Source organism: Chlorocebus sabaeus, chromosome 18, assembly GCF_047675955.1.
Source record: "Chlorocebus sabaeus isolate Y175 chromosome 18, mChlSab1.0.hap1, whole genome shotgun sequence".
NCBI classification, from domain to species: domain Eukaryota; kingdom Metazoa; phylum Chordata; class Mammalia; order Primates; family Cercopithecidae; genus Chlorocebus; species Chlorocebus sabaeus.
Genome location: NC_132921.1, coordinates 59,975,348 through 59,997,282, shown reverse-complemented (window position 1 = coordinate 59,997,282; position 21,935 = coordinate 59,975,348). Strand labels below are relative to the sequence as shown.

Sequence of the window (21,935 nt, the reverse complement as noted above, 5' to 3'; positions counted from 1 at the left end):
TGCATACAATTACATTAGGTACCCTTGATGAATTCACCCTTTTATCATTTTGAAATGACCCTTTTTATCCTTAGTAATATACTCTGATCTAAAACCTATTTTGTCTGATAGTAATATAAGTATCTTTTGATTAGTGTTGGCATGGTATGTCTTTTTTGGTCCTTTTACCTTTAACCTATTTGGTTTTTTATGTCTAAAATATGTTTATTGCAGACAGCATACAGTTGGGTCTTACATTTTTAACCAATCTGGCAATCTTTGTGAAATCACTAAACTCTACCTGGGTTACTGACTTCCTTTCTACTATCATATTTTTACTTTCCAATATCTCTTTTTTGTTCTCAAAAGTTCTACTTTTGGATAGCCTTTCTGTTCTTGTTTTACATAATCAGTAACATGTCTTATTTCTTTGAACATATTAATATAGTCAATTTAAAATACTATTCTATTCTCTGCATTGACTGTTTTTTATAAGTTCATTTTACCTGTTGGTTTCTTCTCCCCTCTTTTTCATGTTACATGCTCTCTAATCAGTCATTGATTTATGTTAGGGTGATGTTAACTGATAGACTTAACATTAGGGTAGGATTTCTCAACTTTGGCCCTATTGACATTTTGAACTGAATAATTATTTGGGGGAACAGGAAGATGAGCTTCCCTGTGCACTGCAAGATGGTTAGCAGCATCCTTGGCCTCTATCCATGAGATGCCAGTAGCACACCTTTGTGCATATCTTCAGTTATTACAATCAAGTATCTCTCCAAATATTGCCAAATGTCCCCTGTGGGGGAAATCAGTCCTAGTTTATAACAAATGCATTAGGGTGATCAGGGTCTTGAGAGTTTCTCTGAGAAATTCTCCAATTTCCTACTTTGTGAGTGAAGAATATGAACCTAGTTACTAGCATTTGGAAGCCAAGCAAATGAACAGACATGGGTATCTCACCAACCAATACACAGACTCTGACTTAATCTATCTGGTAGGCAGAATAATGGCCTCTCACAGATGTCCACACATCCTAATCCCAGGAACCTATGAGCATGTTAAGTTACATGGCAAAAGAGAATTCAGATAGCAGGTAGAATTAAGCTTGCTAAAAAACTGACCTTAACAAAGGGAGATTATCTTGGATTATTCAGTTGGATTTAAACGTGGAAGAGGACAGGAGAGTCAGGGATAAAATGATATGATGTGAAAAAGCCATTGCTGGCTTTGAAGAAGTAAGGGAGCCATGAGCCAAGTAATGCAGGTAGCTGAAAGGAGCTGGAAAAGGCAAAAAAACAAAATTTCTTTCTAGAGCCTCCATGAAGAAAGACAACTCTGCTGACACGTTAATTTTAACCCACCGAGACCCATTTTGGACTTCTCACCCCTGGAATTATAGGATGATAAATTTGTGTTTTTTTAAACCACTACATTTGGGGGTAATTTGTTATAGAACCAATAGGAAAATAATATAATCATTTGATTTCAGTATGGTGCTTTAGCATCCACTCTCAGCTCTGCTTAGTATTCCCAAATCTAGAACAAACCTGAGATAATCTCTTCTACCATTAATCAACCAAGTCCTACTTATCTCTGTCAAGGTCGAAGAATCCAGGCTTCTGGGTTAAGATGGGACCTATGGAGCAAACTGTTCCTTAAGCAGATTTTAACCAATCCTTCCATTCCAAGCCCACTCTACTCCCCAAGGCTATTTAAGGGTACCTTGTACCTCCAAATCCTGAATTTTTCCAGCATTCTGCAGTAGAGACAGACTTGCTTTTATTATGGCAAGTAGTTAGACTTCCTCTCTATTCTGCTAAGTCACCACTCATTCTCATTCCTCCTTGCAAAAATACATGGATGTCTCTTATCTGCTACCTCTCTTAATCTTTTTGATCATTAAGGGTTCATGCAGTTTTCGTTCTCTAGTGTCATTTTATTGGGATTTCAAGAACAACAGAAATAAACAAGTTCAACTGCTATGTTTAACTAGTTTTATTTTCAGCTGACATTTTATCAAGCCCTTACTGTGTATTCGATTTTCAGATAAACCTTTACATAAATTATTATTTGGATCTTGTAATAACTCTAAGAGATAGGTACTATTATTTTGCATCCCATTTTATAAATAAAACTGATGTTTGATTCAGGTGACAAAGCTAGGGTGGAACAGAACTGGGATGGAACCCACGTCTTTATAACTCGAAAGCCAATTGGCCTAGTCAATTATGCAATCTTCTTAATTTTTCAATTAACAATTCACAGGTTTTACTCTAGATCAGGGGTCAGCAAACTATGGCTCACTAGCCAAATCTGGCCTGCCACTTGTTTTGTAAAGTTTTATCAGAACACATCCATACGAATCATGTGGAAAAAAGCACACTCAAACTCAAAGTACTTTTTCTATTCTCTCACTCAACAACGAACAATTAACACAGAAGACTTCTGCGACCAAATATGTGGAGATTTTCCCCTACCAACAAGCAAGCAATGAATTCTGCAGCAAATACCAGGCAGGTATCCTCCAATTTAGTTCTGACACTATCCACCTAGAAATCAAATTCCACAAGTTGAGGGCTCAGTACCAAAAGACTGCCCCCCCCTTCTGATGCCAATTGCAAGTGCTGGGTTATTTTTACCTGTGCTTTTAACTGATTGGTTATAAACTGGGGATCCCAAGACCCTTTTCCTTGGGTTTGATTAATTTGCTAGAGCAACTCACAGAACTGAGGGGAACCATTTACGTTTACCAGTTTACAGTAAAGGATATTGCCACAGGTACAGATGAAGAGAGTTATGGAGTAGGCACATGAGAAGGGGTGTTGCGCTTCCATGCCTTCTCCAATGCACCACCCTCCAGGAAGCTCCATGTGTTCAGCTATCGGAAAGCTATCGTGTCCTTTGGGTTTTCTTGGGACTTCATTACACAGGCATGATTAAACCATTGGCCATTAGTGATCAACTTAACCCGCAGGTTGTGGCAAAGGGCTGAAAATCCTAAGCCCCTAATCCTGCCTTGGTCTTTCTGGTAACCAGCCCCCATCCTGAAGCTACCTAAAGGTTGCCAGCTATCAGACAACTCATTAGCATCCAAAGACATCACTTTGGAGAGTAAGGATTTTAGGAGTTGTCCACTAGGAAAAAAGGTCAAAGACCAAACACATATTTCACAATATCATACCCATTTAAATGACTATTGTCTATGCCTGTTTTTGTGCTACACTGTTACAACTGAATAGTTGAGACACAGACAGTCTAGCTGACAAACTCTATTAGTCTCTGATCCTTTAAGGAAAAATCCGCTGACCCTGCTGTAGAAAATAACCTTATTACCAAGTTTTGAGTTCATGGTGTCCTCATATACTTAACACTTTTGTTACTGTTATCAAATCAAAGGCACTATTTTTATTGTTCCTTTAGCCTTTTGTTATCCTGCAGTTAGAAATCTTTGGCCATGGTTTAAAAAGAAAAGTCTCTAAACCCATCTCCCATGTGAAGTCTTCCACATACTTATAGTCATACTCACTCCCATTTCTGAGCTCCCATCTCAATTATTATAATTATAGTATTTAATGGAGTTTGATTCATATAGTCATTACTAGTTGTGATTCCTCTGAGATCTAGCAAGTGCTTGACTCTGATAAGCATTTATTAAGTACGTTCTAAGTGTCAGTCAGTGTTCTAGACACTAGAAATACAAAAATAAAAATGGCAACTTTTGGTTCAAATGTATTTTTTTTAATTAAGAGGTACAAAAATAGAAAAGAAACTGAGCATGGCATATGTGCTATGGTCCCTGCAACAATTGCATCAGAATCACTAGAAGTGCTTGGGCAACATTCCTATTGAGTGCTGAAGCAGAATCTGTGGTGGTTAGACCCAGGAATCTGTGCTCTTAATCAACACTTCAGATGACTCTTAAGCACAAAAGTTTCAGAAACACTATGGCAGTAGACAGGAAATACTGCTTCTAAATGTGCAAGTATTATGAGAGAGTGAGCACAAATCTCACATGATCTCTCTTAATACAAACTAATTTCTGTCAAAATGTAATGTTTTGCTGCTCATTTCTTCTTTCCAAAAGTTTACTAGACATGCTTAATCGGGAACTTTGAAGTTGCTCTCATCTTTACTAATTTTACTCACACTGTGAACCCTGTACCTAGCACAGTTCTTGAAACATAGTTGATATAAATACTCTGTGTTGAACCGTTGAATATTCAGAGCAAAACCTCTTTAAGTTGTCCCTAGCATGTAGAAGTAGGAGTTTTTCCAATTTTAGACTGGAATGGTATGAGGATCATTTGAGAACAAGGAAGATAACACACCCAGGCAAATGTTTGGTCAACCTACATCTTGTTTCTCTCCTTCTAGAAATACTTCCTTCTAGCTCTCAAGCCCACTACCCTGTGGGGAATATCAATCTCTCTCCTCAAGGCTAAGCTGGATTAAGCAAAGCCAAGCAGACTAGTGGAAAAGGTCAGGCATTATAGGATTCATCTTCATCATAGGTAATCTATTTCTAGAGGCGGTAGTCAGCAGAATGCCCCAGAATACATGTTTAAAAGGATTACCTACCTCTGAAGATAACAGACCACTTGCTTATATATGTCTACCATGAGAGTCTTATAACAATGGACTCTTGCTATACCTGACACAGATCTACCCCTCCCACTAGAACTCTGAATTATTTTGCTGGAGGCTACAACATTCTGAGTAGTTTGTTGGGAGTTCACGGGAGGTGGGGATAACTCACCCAGTACAAGCTTAGCAGAGCTGAGCCGCTGCAGCATGTTGGGCTAGCCTTTGATACAGACTGGTTGGACAGGTTCTGGATCTACGGAAGAACCGGTTTTACTGGCCTGTTGTGCCAACATATTCTGGTTTGATTCCATGTTCCACAGACGGTAGAAACCTGCCCAGCCAGTTAAATGAAAGGCATATTAGGTTATCCATTGCACACAGTATATAGCTTAGATGCAGCAGAACTCTTCCACATAGCAGTAGTGTCTAGCAAACTAGTGTGGTCCAGAGGTGGTGTTCACTGATTTAATGTTTAAGTTCATAGCTTCAGGGAAAGTGAGCAGTGAAACAATTTCTGCTTTTCACCAAGAGCAGAGGTTTCTAAATAAATTGAAGGGTAAGTATATTTTATAAATTTCTCAGTTTTCTATGCATTTTGGAAAGTTAAGAAATGATGTTTAAAAAGATAATCGATTTTTAACATAGTAATAGCTGCATTATACCTTTTCTGTAAAGCTAGATATTGCTTTATAACACTTGCATTATGTTCATTGATTTGTTTGCATAAAGGTTATTTGGTATATAATATTCTCTTACTATGCTTTTTTGTAAGTTGTGCATAGCTATAGTAATTTTAAAAGTTGGACTGAATAATTTTGCAAAATAAATTTCAAATATTAATGATTTATATTAAGCCATCTACTTCTTTCATAATGTAACTATTATGTTTTATAGGCTGTTGCTATATGGTAGCAATTTTATATAGTAAATCTAATTGTGGATAAATAATAATTGCCTTTTTAAGGCCAAAAAAGTATTGGCCTGCTGGTGATCCTAAGTACATGCATTAGAACAATTCACAGCAAAAATTGAGGAGTGTGAAAAACAAAGATTGTGGAATCTGGTAACTGATTAACTATTGGAGCTCAAAAGCACTTGCTGAGCTGAATAGAAAGGAATGAAGACAGGTTTTGTCATGCCTATTAGGTCTGAAAAACTTTTTAGGTTAAAGAATACTTGGATCTTCCTTCCATTTATATTAAAAATCTTCCTTTTATCTCTCTCTTTACTTAATCCAATTAATTTATTTTAGTAGTTTGTATCATGTAAAATGAAAGTTACCAATCCCTTTAGATTTATGTTGGCATACCATCCTACCCCTCTATTTACTGCTATTAGATTGAATTGAAGCACATGTCTTCTGGGGCATTTAATTTAACATAACAGCTGACATACGATTTTATCTGGGAATTAAAAATAAAAATTTAACGTATTTATACTGAATGCTTTCCTGTCATCTTAATAGGACTTTGCTTTGAACTGAGCAAGGCTGATGCATCCTTTTCATTGTCCCTAGGGTTCCCACTTTGTCATTATGTTCAAACTCAAAGGCTATAATATTATTTTCTAACTCAAAGGCTGTAACATTAGTTTCCTTAGAATGTTGACAGAATAAATTTAAAAGTGTAAATAAATGTTCAGATGAGATTTCATTTTTTGCAGGGAAAACCCTTGGATGCTTCATAGTCCTACTTCTAGGCAGTTCTGCATAGAATTTCTGGTAATCCAGGTAAACTGCTGAAAAGCTATGTAATGTTGTATCTGCAAAAGCAATGTGCTGATTCAGCAAACCAATATTAATTTTATTCAGCACAAATTGTATTTTGACAAGCTTTTGGTAATATGGATCAAAACTTTCAATTGGCTGAATTTTTCTGATTTTACTACACGAAACCTAGTTTTCAGGTAATATATATACCAATAGAGCACATTGTTAGTATTTCTGGTGAATATATTGTATGTGGTAATTTAAAAAATTTAAATCACACTGTGTTTAAAACATAGGGCTTACTGTTTAAAGATAAATTTAATTTGGGATTCTAATTTATTTATTGAGCATTATTTATGTTTATGGTTTTGAAGAAAGCTATTTAGGAACTAGATATACATTTTATATAAAATCCATGGGTAAAATTTCAAGCTTAACTCTGTATTTTGGAGGAGGATTGCACACTTTTCATTTAATGGAATTTTCATTTTCAAATGTAGGTAAGTCCTATTAAATATTACTTTTATATATTTTCCATAAATTGAGTCATTTAAAATATTGATACATTGTGATAATTTTGTTAAAACCCAGGACATATAAATTTGTCAATCAAATTAGGAGTGTGTATTTTATACAGACCAACATATCTCAGCGCCTAGTCAAGAAGTGTTCCACTCATTTAAAATTTTTTTACTCTTTTAGTCGATGATGCATTTCTTCTTATTCCCAGTCACACAATTTCACATAACTCTTTTTGTCAACAATGCTAGCTTTCTTAACAACTGCAACTTCTTTCCCTTCTGAATATCTTCATGTGTTTTCCACTAAAAGCACTTAGAATTATGACATTTTTTACCTAAGAGGGACATTTAAAGAATAACCAATGAATCTAACACCTCATTTCTGAGTTAAGAAATGAAAAGCCCCAAAATATAGCTAAATCACTATTATATAATCTAAGGGTCAATCTGGAGCCAGAACATCCAAGTTTCCTGACTACCAGCAAGACCAGTAATTTTTTCACTACCCTACATTGACTCTTCTGAATACTACATGAAATCTAATCTAAAAAGGTAAAATTATGTTGTATAGTGTGTTAATGAATCTTTGGTGAACTAAGAAATCATCTGCTTTTGTATTTTAATCTGTATCATTATTGCCCCAAACATTTTTAGGACAATGGCTAAATATATATGGGATTACCATTGATAATGAACGTGACTACCACTTCAAACCCTAATCTCTTAATGCCATCATATAATTTTGTTTCAAACTGATGAAGGCCTCACATTCTTTCATACTTGCCCACCTTGTGGATCCTACTCTCATTTTCTGACTTAATATTGCTTTAAGCTGTCTCTACTGTCTATTTTCTTAGTATGCATGTATTTTTGTATTATTTTAGTCATTCTTATATGCTTATAATCTAGGATTTGTCTAAGTTAATATAGTATTCCTAAAGTTTGGTTAGAACTGACAGGAAAATTACGTTATGAAGACAGAAATTGCAGGACTTAAAAACCCATCCTAGAGGTGATAGAAGCCGTTATTTAAGGGGTAAGCTTTGCACACAAGTGCTCAAAAAATGTTTTAAACATTTTTAATTTGAGGAATTCCTAGGAAATGTGATTACAGAAAGTTGGAGAACCAAAGGCCCAAAATTTCAATTCTGATTCCTGGCACTAAATGTTAATTCTACTAATTACCTTATCTTTTCCCAGGTAAAATCCTACCTGGGAAATGCTTCTAAATTTGATCATTTTAGTTCAGTCCAAGTGGACTTAGAAAAACAATCACTTTCATTTGTTTCTTAACTTTACAAGAGAAAAGGCAGTATACTGAAAAGCATGTGAGCTTTTGAGCCAAATTGACATGGGTTTGAATAACTCTGCTACAAATTCCGTTCCCCTTGGAAATTATTTCACTCTCTGAGTTAGCTTTTCTCCATCTAGTTAAGGAAGTTAAGAAACTAATACCATTCTTTCAGAGTTGTTGGAAGAATTAAATGAGATGTCATGTAAAACACTTCACGTAGTTCCTAAGAACACAGCAGGTGCTCAGCAAATGTCAGTATCTTTCTTATCCCTTTTATAGACTATATAATACATTTCAACAAATAGCTTTGGTATTTGCCGAAGTATTTCAGTATTTTCTTTCAGTAAGAGAAGTCAACTTTAACTTAGAATATGCATGTTTTTGTCAGAAAGATAGAAATAAAATCAGCAATCTTGGAAGGCATTAAGATATAATGTTGGGGCTGGGCACAGTGGCTCACACCTGTAATCCCAGCACTTTGGGAGGCTGAGGCAGCCAGTCACAAGGTCAGGAGTTCGAGACAAGCCTGGCCAGTATGATGATATCCCGTCTCTACTAAAAATACAAAAATTAGCCAGCATGGTGGCGCATGCCTATAGTCCCAGCTATTCAGGAGACTGAGGCAGAAGAATCGCTTGAACCCGGAGGCAGAGGTTGCAGTGAGCCAAGATCATGCCACTGCACTCTAGCCTGGTCAACAGAGCAAGACTTCGTCTCAAAAAAAATATATATATATAATGTTGGAAAATATTTTAACCTTCTTAAATTTAAAAAATCAGAAACCCATATAATCCAATCCAATTAAAGATTCACTTCAAAGAAGTCTTTGTTAAAAGTTTTGTGAGAGCAGTACACCAAGATGATTAAAAGCTTTACATACTTTTTAAAAATTCAATTTCAATCATCTGCACTAATGGAAGAAAGTGTGACATGGATAATTCAAATTAGAATGCAGTCATGCATCAAGTAACAACAGGGATACATTCTGAGAAATTAGATGATTTCATTGTTGTGTGAACATTATAAAGTCTACTGACAAAACCTCAATGGCAGAGCCTACTACACACCTAGGCTATATGGTATGTCTTATTGCTTCCAGGTTATAAACCTGTACAGCATGCTGTACTGAATATTGTAAGCAACTGTAACATAAGAGGTATTTGTGTATCTAAACATATACTGACATAGAAAAGGTACAGTAAAAATATGTGGTAGTATAATCTTATAGGACCACTGTAGCATTTGTATTCCATTGCTGATCAAAACATTGCTATTCAGTGCATGGCTGTACCTTACTTGTGCTTTGTGAATTTTCCAACGACTGTCTTTATCTATTATCTAACATGACATCAAATTAATTGGCCGAGAATTTCTTTTCTTTCTTTTCTTTTTTTTTTTTTTTTTGACAGGGTCTCGTCCTGTCATCCAGGTTTAGCTTCCTATGTAGCTGGGACCACAGGCACATGCCGCTACACCTGGATTTTTAAAAAACAATTTTGTAGAGATGTGGTCTCCCTATGTTGCCCAGGCTGATCTTGAACTCCTAGCCTCAAGCAATCTTCCCACCTCAGCCTAAGAATTTCTATATGCTCTAAAGATTGTGCTTTTTCTACTACCAAGTAAATTATTCTTTCAGGACTCTGGAATATGTTTTCTCCTACAAAAAAAAAAACCCTTCTGAATTAAACGTATTATAGGCTAATATTAAATTATATTGCATTATTTTGATAGCAAGTAATGATGAGCAGAGTGAGTCCAAAATGTATAGAGCACAAGAAGATAGAAGAGGATTTAACATTTTCTAAAGATAATATTAAATTAGCCTCAGACTAATTGATTAGGGAATGAAGCTGATGAGCAAAGATCACAAAGGAGGAGCTTTTTGTGAAATGTACTAGTCAGAAGGGAGTTCAGAATACCACGACAAACATTCTGAGAGTTTGCTTAACTAAAAAGAGGTCAATTGACACATCTTCCAATGAATGAATAAAGAGCAAAAAATTGGTTAAGAGTTCACATTAGAACCAACTAATAATCCATTTATAACACAACTGATCTTATTGAGCTCTTGTAATCAACTTTAATTTCCTGAAGGACGTTTAATCACTTTACAAAAAGCTTTCTGCTGATGCTATAATTTCAATTTAAGTCCATGCTAAAAGAATCTTGTTTTTCACTTAAATAGTAGACACTGTATGTAGATGGTGTGCAGAAAGACAAAAGTATCATTTCACTAATTTAGCCCACTAATTAATCACATTTTTTTTTTCTTTTTTTGAGAGAGAGACTCTCACTCTGTCGCCCAGGCTGGAGTAAAGTGGTATGATTTTGGCTCACCGCAACCTCCGCCTACCAGGTTCAAGCGATTCTCCTGCCTCAGACTCTCAAGTATCTGGTATTACAGGCACATGCCCCCACACCTGGTGAATTTTTGTATTTTTAATATAGATGGGGTTTCACCATGTAGCCAGGTTGATCTCGAACTCCTGATCTTAGGTGGTCCACCCTCCTCGGCCTCCCAAAGTGCTGGGATTACAAGTGTGAGCCACCATGCCCAGCCTAATTAATTATATATTCTTATTAAAAGTATTTTATTAGATACGTAAGCAAGTTAGCCTATGTGAGTAGTCATTAAAATTAGTATTTAATGTGCATTTACTTTTAAATGTTTACAGTAGATATTACTACAAACAATTGCAAAGAAGGCAGAAAAATAACAAAAATTTTAAATTTTTAAAAATGTTCTGGTGGGGAATGGTGGCTGAAACCTATAATCCCAGCACTTTGAGAGGCTACAGTAGGGGGACTGCTCGAGCCCAGGAGTTCAAGACCAGCCTGGGAAAAAAAGTGAGACCCCTGTCTCTACAAAAAATAAAAAATAAAAAATTACCTGGGCACAGTGGTACAGGCCCGTGGCCCCAGCTACAAAGGACACTGAAGCAAAAGGATTACTTGATCCCAAGAGATCGAGGCTACAGTGAGCTGTGTTCACACTACTATACTCCAGTCTGGGCAACTGAGTGAAATGCTGTCTCAATAAATACATAAATGATTTTATACAAATAGCTAATTTGTATAACTCAAGACTAACAACTGAACTGTCTATAAATCCAAAACTGGGAAATATAGTACATAACAGTTCATTGTGTTAAAGACATACAGCCTTAAGAACAACCAGAAACTATTATCTTAGAAGTTATGTACCACTGACAAAGTGAAAATGTAACTTGAGTGACAAATTTTTAGTTTCAAAGTTATATCTTAAATCTATTCCCTTGAAAGTTCTTTGCCTATGATATCTACAATGATTTAGATTAGGAGTGAGAAACACTTCCAACATGAAAATATTTTAAATCTAATGAATTTCTCAATGACTCTTGAAACATTAAGAAATATAAGATTGATTATAACTTTATGTAACTAATAATACCCAGGAGTATTACTACTGTAATAACCTAGCAATGTTTCTCAAAGCGTAGTCCATGACCATCTGACTCACCTGGAGGATGCCTATTAAAAATGCAGGTCGATAACTCCATTCCAAACATATCACATTAGAATCTCTGGTTGGTAGATCCTAGGAGAGCAGCAAGAAAAGATATTTCTGCCTGCAAGAGAGAATGAGCAAGTGAGTAAGTCTTTTCAAATCTAACCCATTAACATTATCAGAAAAATAACCTCAAATGCACATGTTCAACCAATCTTGGGTCATTAACATTCTTACAAATGACTGATACAATTAATCTGACTCTCCCATCCATGCATGCAAATTTTTAAAAGTTAAAACTTCCATTAATAATTCAAAAATAGTGAAATAGAAATCTCAAGTTTCCCCTTTTAGTCTAGGTTCTCCATGGAAAGTAAGAGCCTGAGACCTCTGGCTTATGTGCAAGTTCTTTATTTGGGAAAGCACCCAGACACAGGAGTAAGGGATTAGTGAAAGGAAGGAAGGAAGGCCAATACAAAAGTTTATCCTTGAGTTCATCCACCACTATAAGCAAACAGGGCTCAAGCCCAGTATCTTCTTAGGAGCCATCAAACTACCCCAGAACAGCCTGTCAGAAGACACAAGAGAAGGGCACTTATCCACAACTTCTGACTTCCATCAGTTAAGAGTTGCTGCATGGGTTGCTAATTTCTTACACTTTCAAATTGCATACTTGATTCTATTGGCTTCAGAGAAGCTCCTAGGGTGAGGGACTGTCAAGTTTCACCTGCATGAATCTGGTTGCCACTGAAATACTTGGAGCAAGCAGGGCCCAAGACGTGCCCAACATATCATGTTATAGGACAAATATAGTCAAACTGCTTCTTCTTTAGTTTTATAATTCTAATACAAAATACAATTAAGATAGATGTTCTGAGAAATGAGTACAGCAATTTCAAATGGAGAGGAAGGAACTTTTAGCCTATTTTTGTCTGATGTATTTGATCCATTCCCACAAAACCTGAGATGCACTGAAACTTGACCTTCTGTGAGAAAGGTATTTTCTAATAAACTTCAATTTATTTCCTGAATTTGGTTGCCAATTTTTAAAGAACCAAACAGCAGCAAAATGAACAGTTAGTATGTACTCTGTAAATACTCTTATGTCCAGCATTGATCCAAAGACTTCATTGTTTAAGTTTTTACATTAGTAAAGTTATAGTAAAAACAGATTGACTACATTGGACCCTCAAGTAACATTTTTCATTACAGTGAAACACACAATTTTGAATAGTACAAGTTTGTCTTGGACTGGGTCCAAGAGGGTCTAGTTACAAGAAGTAATTCATTATAACCTATAATGTGATCCTGAGGCTTGGCTCTGAAAAACACATTATATGAAGGCTCTAGTCAAGCAGATTAAAAATTTTAAAACTGAACAGTTAATCATGTACTTTAATTAAGTAAATACCGTATTTGTTTGTATAATATGTAAACTTAGTTCAGAGAAAGTGAAGGAGAAACAGGTGCAAAGAAAAAAGAAATCTGACTAAAAGCACATCATCTTTTCGTTTAACTTGAATTTCTGTTAGAATAATTAAAGGTGAGTTTAAAAAAAAAAACACTATCTCCTTAGAAGTTGGGGTAAAGTAGCTAATGAATTGAATAAAGATGAAATAGGAAAACTGAGGGGTGCACAGCAAATACAAAAAAGTGGAGATACACACTGCTGAAAAAAGCTCAATAATAACATATATTATTTTATTATTATTAATAATTGTGAGAGAGGGTCTCACTCCTGTCACCCAGGCTAGAGTGTGGTGGCAAGATCTCAGCTCACTGCAACCTCCATCTCCCAGGCTGGAACAATCCTCCCACCTCGGCCTATGGAGTAGCTCGGATTACAGGCGCACATCACCATGCCCAGCTAATTTTTATGTATTTTCTGTAGCAATGGGGTTTCCTCATGTTGTCCAGTCTGGTCTCAAACTCCTGGGCTCAAGTAATCCACCTGCCTTGACCTCCCACAGTGCTGGGATTATAGGCATAAGCCGCCGCGCTTGGCCAATAAATAATTTCTTATAACCATTAATTCTGAAATAAATGAATAGATTAGTTTCTTCTTTCTATATCATTTTGCCATTGGGTTAGATAATTTTTTAAATCCCTTGGAATATAATAAAATAACAACAACCATATAATAATACTATCTAACTTACCTGAACTCAATTATGTAAATCAAAATACATGTAAAAGCATTTAACAATACAGTGAAATCCTTTCTATAATTATAAATCTTTCACAATTTGCCTAGCAATTCAATAGTTTCCCTATAACTACACAACTTTAGCCATTGAAGAGATCTGATTAGCTGTAGTTCATTCTTTTTTTTTTTTTGAGACAAAGTCTTGCTCTGTCGCCCAGGCTGGAGTGCAGTGGTGCGATCTTGGCTCACTGCAAGCTCTGCCTCCCGGGTTCATGCCATTCTCCTGCCTCAGCCTCCCAAGTAGCTGGGATTACAGGCGCCCACAACCACGCCCAGCTAATTTTTTTTGTATTTTTAGTAGAGACCGGGTTTCACCGTGTTAGCCAGGATGGTCTTGATCTCCTGACCTCGTGATCCGCCTGCCTTGGCCTCCCAAAGTGCTGGGATTACAGACGTGAGCCACAGCGCCCGGCCAGCTGTAGCTCTTAAATCTATCTACCGTTAACAACAGTTTCTTACACTGTTACAGTTTCTTACATTTCTCTCTCATTTAATCCTATCAACAATCTTGTAAAACACTCAAGGTACATATTATTACCTTCATTTCATTGATCAACAACCAAAGTACAGAGAAATTAAATTATTTGCTCAACGAGATTAGAATTAAAAATTAGAATTCATTCAGCAAATTAGATGGTGCAGCTGATGCCTTCCCAATATCAACTTATACAAATACATTACTATATACTTGCAATTATAGAACTCAACAATGATTCCCCACAACATAGCCTTTGCACACGCCTTCTGCCTGGAAAGCCTTCTGCCATTCTTCTCCCAATAGGCAAGCTGCTTCAAACTTCTCTTAATTCTTCTTTAAGAAATTTCAAATATATTACTTCATTCTTACAACAACCCCTTTGGGCACAGTGAGTATTAATATCCTCTTTCAGTGAGGGAAATAAGACTTGTCTAGGAAACATGCAGATAATCAGAGATAGGGTCAGAATTTAATCTCTCGTCCTATCTTTCAGCTCAGGACTCTTTCCATAGCACAAGAAGGCTGGGAATATGGCTATATGCCAGCATTGATTGTAGAACATGATCAAAATTTTTTGGAGTACTTCCTACTCTGTCCCTTCTGAGATTACAACATAATTTAAGACCCTTCAATCTACTTGATTTTAAATTTAGTACATGAAACAACTCACAACCAGGGCTGGGAAAGCCAGTATAACCATTTTTCTAATTCTATTAGAAGTCAATTTATATTCATTTCTCAAATGTACGTATCTGTTGTAAGGCAAGTAAAAAAAGCATGTGTACCAAAAATACTAAGAAATAAATTAAATAGTCTAAAAAATGAAGTGAGATGATCATATGATCATAATAGGTGTTTCACTCCAATCCTAACTGAGGAAGCCCAGTTTATTTTCACCTCTGAGGCTAACTAAATCATGATCAAATTGTAAATAATTTTAGTTACCTCCTACAGTGTAAAGCATTTTTTTTGTTGTTGTTCGTTTGTTTGTTTTATTGAGACGGAGTCTCACTCATCAGGCTGGACTGCTGGACTGCAGTGGCACAAACTCGGTTCACTGCAACCTCTGCCTCCCCGATTCAAGAAATTCTCCTGCCTCAGCCTCCTGAGTAGCTGGGACTACAGGTGTGCACCACCACGCCTGGCTAATTTTTGCATTTTTAGTGCAGACGGGGTTTCACCATGTTGACCAGGATGGTCTTGATCTCTTGACCTCATGATCTGCCTGCTTTGGCCTCCCAAAGTGCTGGGATTACAGGCATGGGCCACTGGCCCCGGCCAAAGTTTTTTGAAGTAAAAAGAAAAATGTACTTGCTCTGTCACCCAGGTTGGAGTGCAGTGCATGGCTCACTGCAGCCTCATCTTCCGAGGCTCAAGAGATCTTCTCGTTTCAGCCTCCTAAGTAGCTGGGACCACAGGCATACACACCATACTTAGCTAATTTTTTTTTAATTTTTTATAGAAACAAAGTCTCACCATGTTGCCCAAGCTGGTCTCAAACTTCTGGGCTCAAGTGATCCTCCTGCCTTAGCCTCCCAAAATGCTGGGATTACAGGCATGAGCCACTGCACCAGGCTCTGACCATATGGTTTACAGTCATCCAAACCAGGACGTTTTTAAAAGTAAAAGGGAGCTCTATTAATAATTAAGCTAGAGCAATAGGAATTAACCAGGACTGTCACTGGTAAGCTAGGGCATATGCTCACCTCACATACGATATGTACCACAATTGAGAGAAGGAAGGAGACTTTTTTTTTTTTTTTTTTTGAGACAGAGTCTCACTCTGTCACCCAGACTACAGTGTGAGCAAGTTCGACCTCCTGGGCTGCAACTTCAACCTCCTGGGCTCAAGCAATCCTCCCATCTCAGCCTCCCAAGTACTGAGGCTACATACAACACTGAACCCAGCTAGACTTATCTTTATTTTTATTTTCTTGTAGAGACAGGGTCTTGTTATGTTGCCCAGGTTTTTCTCAAGCAATCCTCCCACCTAGACTTCCTAAAGTGCTGGGACTGTGGGCATGAGCTGCTGCACTTGGCCGGAAGCCTATCTATTTCAACGTTAGTATCCTAAATAGTCCACAAAAACAAACTGTCACCAAGAGTATGAGTTGAATGAAAACACAATTTCACTGTACATTTTTAATATTTCTGATTATAACTTACATAAAACTGAAAACATTTCTAGCTAAAACTCAGGATCTCCTCTAAGAACAACTTTGAACATAAAACATTTTTAAATTTTTTATTTTACCTTTGGAAAAGTAACTATCAAAGCTTCCTTAAACTTAGACTAATACGGATTAGGAAAAACAAAAAGCCAATATTTGTAAGTCTATTTTTCTCAAGCATAATTAGAATAAAGACCAAAAAAAGAGACAGTGCTTAAAGATATATCTGTAATCTGTGAAGCACATAATTACATTAAAGATCACAACTATTTGCTGGCAGTGAATAAATCCATCAATTCACAGGCAAAAAAATTAGCGTTTAAGATGTGATTTTTTTTAAAATGGACAAAGCAATGAATATTAAACATGTTTGCTTGTGTGAACCTATCAAAGAATTCTTTAATTAATAGAATCCACATGTCAGTGACTTGTTCCAACAGCCCTTCATAATATTTTCCATTACTGTAAATAAATATTATTCCCATAGCTTGTATCATGGTAGCATTATACATAGGTACATTGCAGTATAATACTTTATTTACTAGATAAAATGGTAAAGATTTGTTGTTTTTCTCAAAATAAAATAAACTTTTCTATTTTACAGTCGTAGTGATCACTCTTAAATTATCTTATTTTTTCAGCAGTTAAGTTCTGAGATTCTTATAAGTGCCAGGGTTAGAAAAAAGGCCTATGGGCTAACCAACTAACAAAATTCCTGGGCTTCATAAGCTTATATGAATAGATATGAAATATTGTCCAAACAGCCACTGCATTATAAATAGATGACATGGAAGAAACAGGTGTCCCTTTCCATTGATAAGAAATAATTTTGCCAGGTGCGGTGGCTCACACCTGCAACCCCAGCACTTTAGGAGGCCAAGGCAGGTGGATCCCTTGAGGTCAGGAGTTCGAGACCAGCCTGGCCAAAATGGTGAAACCCTATCTCTACTAAAAATACAAAAATTAGCCAGGCGTGGTGGCACATGTCTGTAATCCCAGCTACTCAGGAGGTTGAGGCAGGAGAATCACTTGAACCTGAGAGGTGGAGGTCGCAGTGAGCTGAGATAGTGCCACTACACTCCAGCATGGGCGATAAGAGCAAGACTTTGTATCAAAATAAATAAATAAAAAAGAAACCATTTCGGAAATAACAGATCAACAACATTCTTCATCATCCCATTACAATTTAAACCTAGGCAACTATGAATATACTGTTTAACCTTCTTTATCAAGTATAAAGAGATAGTTCCTAAATCAGGCAAATTATGTGCCAGTAAAACTTTGGCCATTACTGATGGGAAATGAAGCAGCTCGGTGAATGATGTTTAAAAATAAACAGAAAACTATTTTAACAGCTCAAAATGGGAAATGAAGAAGGTATGAAGTCCAATGTAGCTACAGTGAAGATCAAAATAAAGCTTCCTTATCTAAATTGGAAGCTGGCCAGGATACATGAGGCTAATCTTTCTAATTAAAAAGCAAGGTATACTCTTTAATGTCCGTTATGAGCATTTAGATGAATACCTAGGATACTGTCAAAATAAAAACTGTGATGCTGACACCTTCCACCAATGTTAAATATATATTTTTAAACAATTATAAAACTTCCCAACCTGGAATCTTGGCACCATCAACTCAAATCATAAACAAAACATTTTGGCACTTGAGGCAAGATCACTGATTGATGTATACTCCCACTCACAAACAACACGTACTAATTACTGTAAACAACTTTTAAAAAATTGAATCAAGTGTTCATTTAACACAAATGTTGCCAGTTAAGATACTTTTCTTTTGTCTTAAAATTTCTTTCCCTTACCTCTCAAACAGCCTTTTGTTGTGTTCTTAAAATAGTTACAATTCACCCCAGTTTACCAGTATTGTGTGTTCATGTCAGAGATACTGGAGAGTTTTATATAAGTAATCATAAAGGACTTAATCACTTACCTTTTAATTTTATGCCTGGAGATACAGGCACTCAATGCTGGGTGGGGGATGGGATGATGAATGCCCAGCACAAATAGCAGAAATAAACAAAGAATCGGAAACTCATATCCCATTTCCATCCTGCTTCTTTAAGTAAATCACACAACCTCATTTGTTCACTCATTGATTATATAATATATGCTGGGCCTGCGCTGTACAATACAGTGGCCACTAGTCACATGCAGACTTGAGCACTTATAATGTGGCTAGTCTAAACTGAGATGTGCTGTAAAGGTAAAATATATATCAGATTTCAGAAACTTAGTATGAAGAAAAACCACCTAAAAAGTCTCATTAATTTTTATATTGATTACGTTTAAATAGTATTTTACATAAACTGGGTTAAATAAAATATATTAAGTTAATTTCACCTGATTTTCACTTAAAATGTAATTTTTAGAAAATCTAATATATGGGGCTCTATGGGATAGTTCTGTGCTAAGACTCTAGTAAAAAGTAGGAAAGAACCCAGGAGGCAGAGGTTGCAGTGAGTCGAGATTGTGCCACTGCACTCCAGCCCGTGCAACAGAGTGAGACTCTGTCTCAAAAAATTAAATAAAAAAGAAAAGTAGGAAAACAGGGCCGGGCGTGGTGGCTCACGCCTGTAATCCCAGCACTTTGGGAGGCTGAGGAGGGTGGATCACCTGAGGTCAGGAGTTTGAGACTAGCCTGGCCAACATGGCAAAACTCCGTCTCTACTAAAAATACAATAATGAGTCGGGCATGGTGGCAGGTGCCTGTAATCCCAGCTACTCGGGAGACTGAGGCATGAGGATCACTTGAATCTGGAGGGCAAAGGCTTTTGTAAGCTGAGATCGTGCCACTGCACTCCAGCCTAGGGGACAGAGCAAGACTTTGTCTCCAAAAAAAAAAAAAGCAGGAAAACAGAAGAATAAAGAAAGCACAGTCTGACATCAAGGAGCCTAGCTGAAGATTAAAAACACAAAAATAATTACAATATAATGGTGTTAAGTGCAATGATAAAGATATGCATTGAGGGCATGGGAGAATGAGGAAGGCCATTTGTGAAAAGGTATAGGAAGGAAGGATGAAGACAGATGTTAGGTTAGTCTCCTGAAAGAGGTAGTACCTGAGCTGAGACTTAAAGAATAAGAAAAATGAACTGTAAAAAATGGGGGTGAAAGTAATTCCAAGAGAAAAACATTGTATGAGCCAAGACTAAGAAACAACCAAGGGAAGGAGAGAGGAATAAAAGCAGTTTCCTGTTGAGAAGAGGTAAAGAGCAAGGGGTACAGCAGAGAGTGTGCAAGGACAAGAGCTTGTGCGACATTTTAAAGAAACTGAATTTTAACCTTTAGCCTTTAGGCAATAGCCTTTTTTTCTTTTTTCTTTTTTTTTTTTTTTTTCCAGACATAGTCTTCCTCTGTCACCTAGGCTACAGTGAAGGGATGTGATCTCGGCGCACTACAACCTCCGCCTCCCGGGTTCAAGGGATTCATCTCCCTCAGCCTCCTGAGGAGCTGGGATTACAGGTGCCTGCCACCACGCCCAGCTAATTTTTGTATTTTTAGTAGAGATGAGGTTTCACCATGTTGGCCAAGCTGGTCTCAAACTCCTGACCTCAAGTGATCTGCCCACCTTGGCCTCCCAAAGTGCAGAGATTATAGGCATCAGCTACTGCGCCGGTCTAGCAATAGTCTTTTGAAGAGTTTTAAGCAAAGGAATGCCAGAATCAGAAATAATGGTTTAGATGTTGGGTGGCTATGTGAGACTGAATTAAGGCGAACAAGACTGGAGGCAGGGAGGCTGTTGCCTAGGTAAGAAATATCAGGGCCTAAACCAGGGCAGTAAGTGAGGTTGAAAAGGAAAGCACTAATTCAAAATTATATTTAAGAGGTATCATCAGCAGAACATAGTGCCTGACTCGTCCTGACACCATGGAAAGGAGTTTGGATTTTATTCTAGGGTGATGGAAGACCCTGAAATGCTTTGAGCAGGGAGTGTGATTTTCTGAAAGATTTTAAAGAACCTCTCAGAGTGCTGTTGGAGAATATACTGTAATGGAGAAAAGAGTGGTAACAGATTATTTATTTTTTTAAAAGAAGGATATTGCCATAGAAGAGACTGATGGTAGCTTGAACCAGGGTGGACACAAAGGTGAGAAGCAACTGGATTGTTTGGGGGGTGTGTGTGTGTTTAAGAGGCAGGTTCTGGCTCTGTCATCCAGCCTATACTGCAGTTTCTCAAATCTCAAGTGCGTTTCCCGCGGGCCTCCCACAGCGCTGAGGTTACAGATATGAGCCACCCTATCTAGTCTCAGGTTGTATTTTTAACTGCAAATGGTATTGCCTAATTCATAGGGTTGAGAAAGAAAAAAGCAAGTTTAGGAAGATCACACTTGTTGAGCTCAACTGTCTTGTTTAATGAGGAGGTCAGGTTGTCCGCCTAGAGTGAAAATACCTTCAGAGGCTTGAGGACTGCAAATAGTAAAGGTCTGAAAGACAGGAGAGAAAATAAAAAGAGCTGAACAAAGGCTATCTTAAGGATTAACTGATGCCCTGCATGAAGTATGAAACCATATGATTTTAGTGATATCAGTCTAACGCGATATGTCATTTTCCCTTCACAACACTCAACTACCCAGTTGCAGGAGTTAAGCATAGACTGTAGAATCTACAGGGTTTCATTTGTAAATGGCTTGAGTTAGATGACTTTTTAACCTACATGAGTTCTAAAACTTTACTTTTAGGAATCCTAGAGTCTGTACTGCTATCACACAATTTATTTTAAATTGGTGCCTAGATATACATAACGTAAACTTACCATTTTAACTATTTCACTTAAATTTTATTTAAATTCAGCATTCCAGCCAGGGACCTCCAATAGGTGTGCTGGGACATTAAAAACCTAGCCCTGAAGGTGGCAGCACTGGGCCTGAGGTGACTAGTCTCAACTTCTACTTCTGTTGCCACTGGATGGAAGCAGCCTTATCTTTTCATTACAATATATAACACAAGTGTTCATTTTCTAAGTATGCTGAAGTTGAAAAAGTTTGGGAAGTACTGTTCTAAGCCACAAAATATGAGAAACCCAGCATTACGAAGAGTTCAAAATAACTGCTTCTCTGTTAAAGACGGTTTTTCAGCAGATCTTTGGAACTTCCAAGTTTATTCCATGTGGTTCTTAAAGCTTCTTTAGAACCTATCTATGAGGATGCCCGCCATTCTATTGTTAAAGTGACCATATAATATCTCATTTAAAAATCTATGAATTTTGAATGTACCCAAAGGTTTCCATTTACATGGAAATGGGATCTATCAGGGAATGCCCATTTAATTCACTCATAGAATACTGATTTGGTGGCAGACACTGGGCTAGTTTCTGGAGACAAAAGGGTGAACAAACCTATTTTTTTTTTTTAATTTTAGAGACAAGGTCTTTTGCTGTGTCACCTAGGCTGGAGTACAGCGGCACAATCATAGCTCACTGCAGCCTTGAACTCCCGTGCTCAAGCGATCCTCCCACCTCAGCCTCCACAGTAACTAGAACTAGAG

The 21,935-nt window shown here is 37.1% G+C and overlaps 1 protein-coding gene and 1 long non-coding RNA gene across 8 annotated transcripts in view; one reads left to right on the top strand and one right to left on the bottom strand.

Moving 5' to 3' along the window:
* The window catches only part of LOC103222644 (uncharacterized), a 353,739-nt gene that overhangs the window by 328,760 nt on the left and 3,044 nt on the right, over positions 1-21,935 (bottom strand). For all 6 annotated transcript variants that reach the window (XR_005234819.2, XR_005234818.2, XR_005234820.2 and 3 more), the window contains exons 2-3: positions 11,592-11,700; positions 4,742-4,900 (exon numbers count right to left, since the gene is read on the bottom strand). This is a non-coding gene — a long non-coding RNA (uncharacterized lncRNA). The remainder of the gene's footprint in view (positions 1-4,741; positions 4,901-11,591; positions 11,701-21,935) is intronic.
* The window catches only part of RBBP8 (RB binding protein 8, endonuclease), a 117,146-nt gene continuing 100,209 nt past the window's right edge, over positions 4,999-21,935 (top strand). Inside the window, exons 1-2 of one of the 2 annotated variants that reach the window (XM_073006426.1) lie at positions 4,999-5,125; positions 6,232-6,298. The gene's annotated coding sequence lies outside the window, so the exon portion shown is untranslated. The remainder of the gene's footprint in view (positions 5,126-6,231; positions 6,299-21,935) is intronic. The other variant, XM_073006428.1, reaches the window with a different exon arrangement.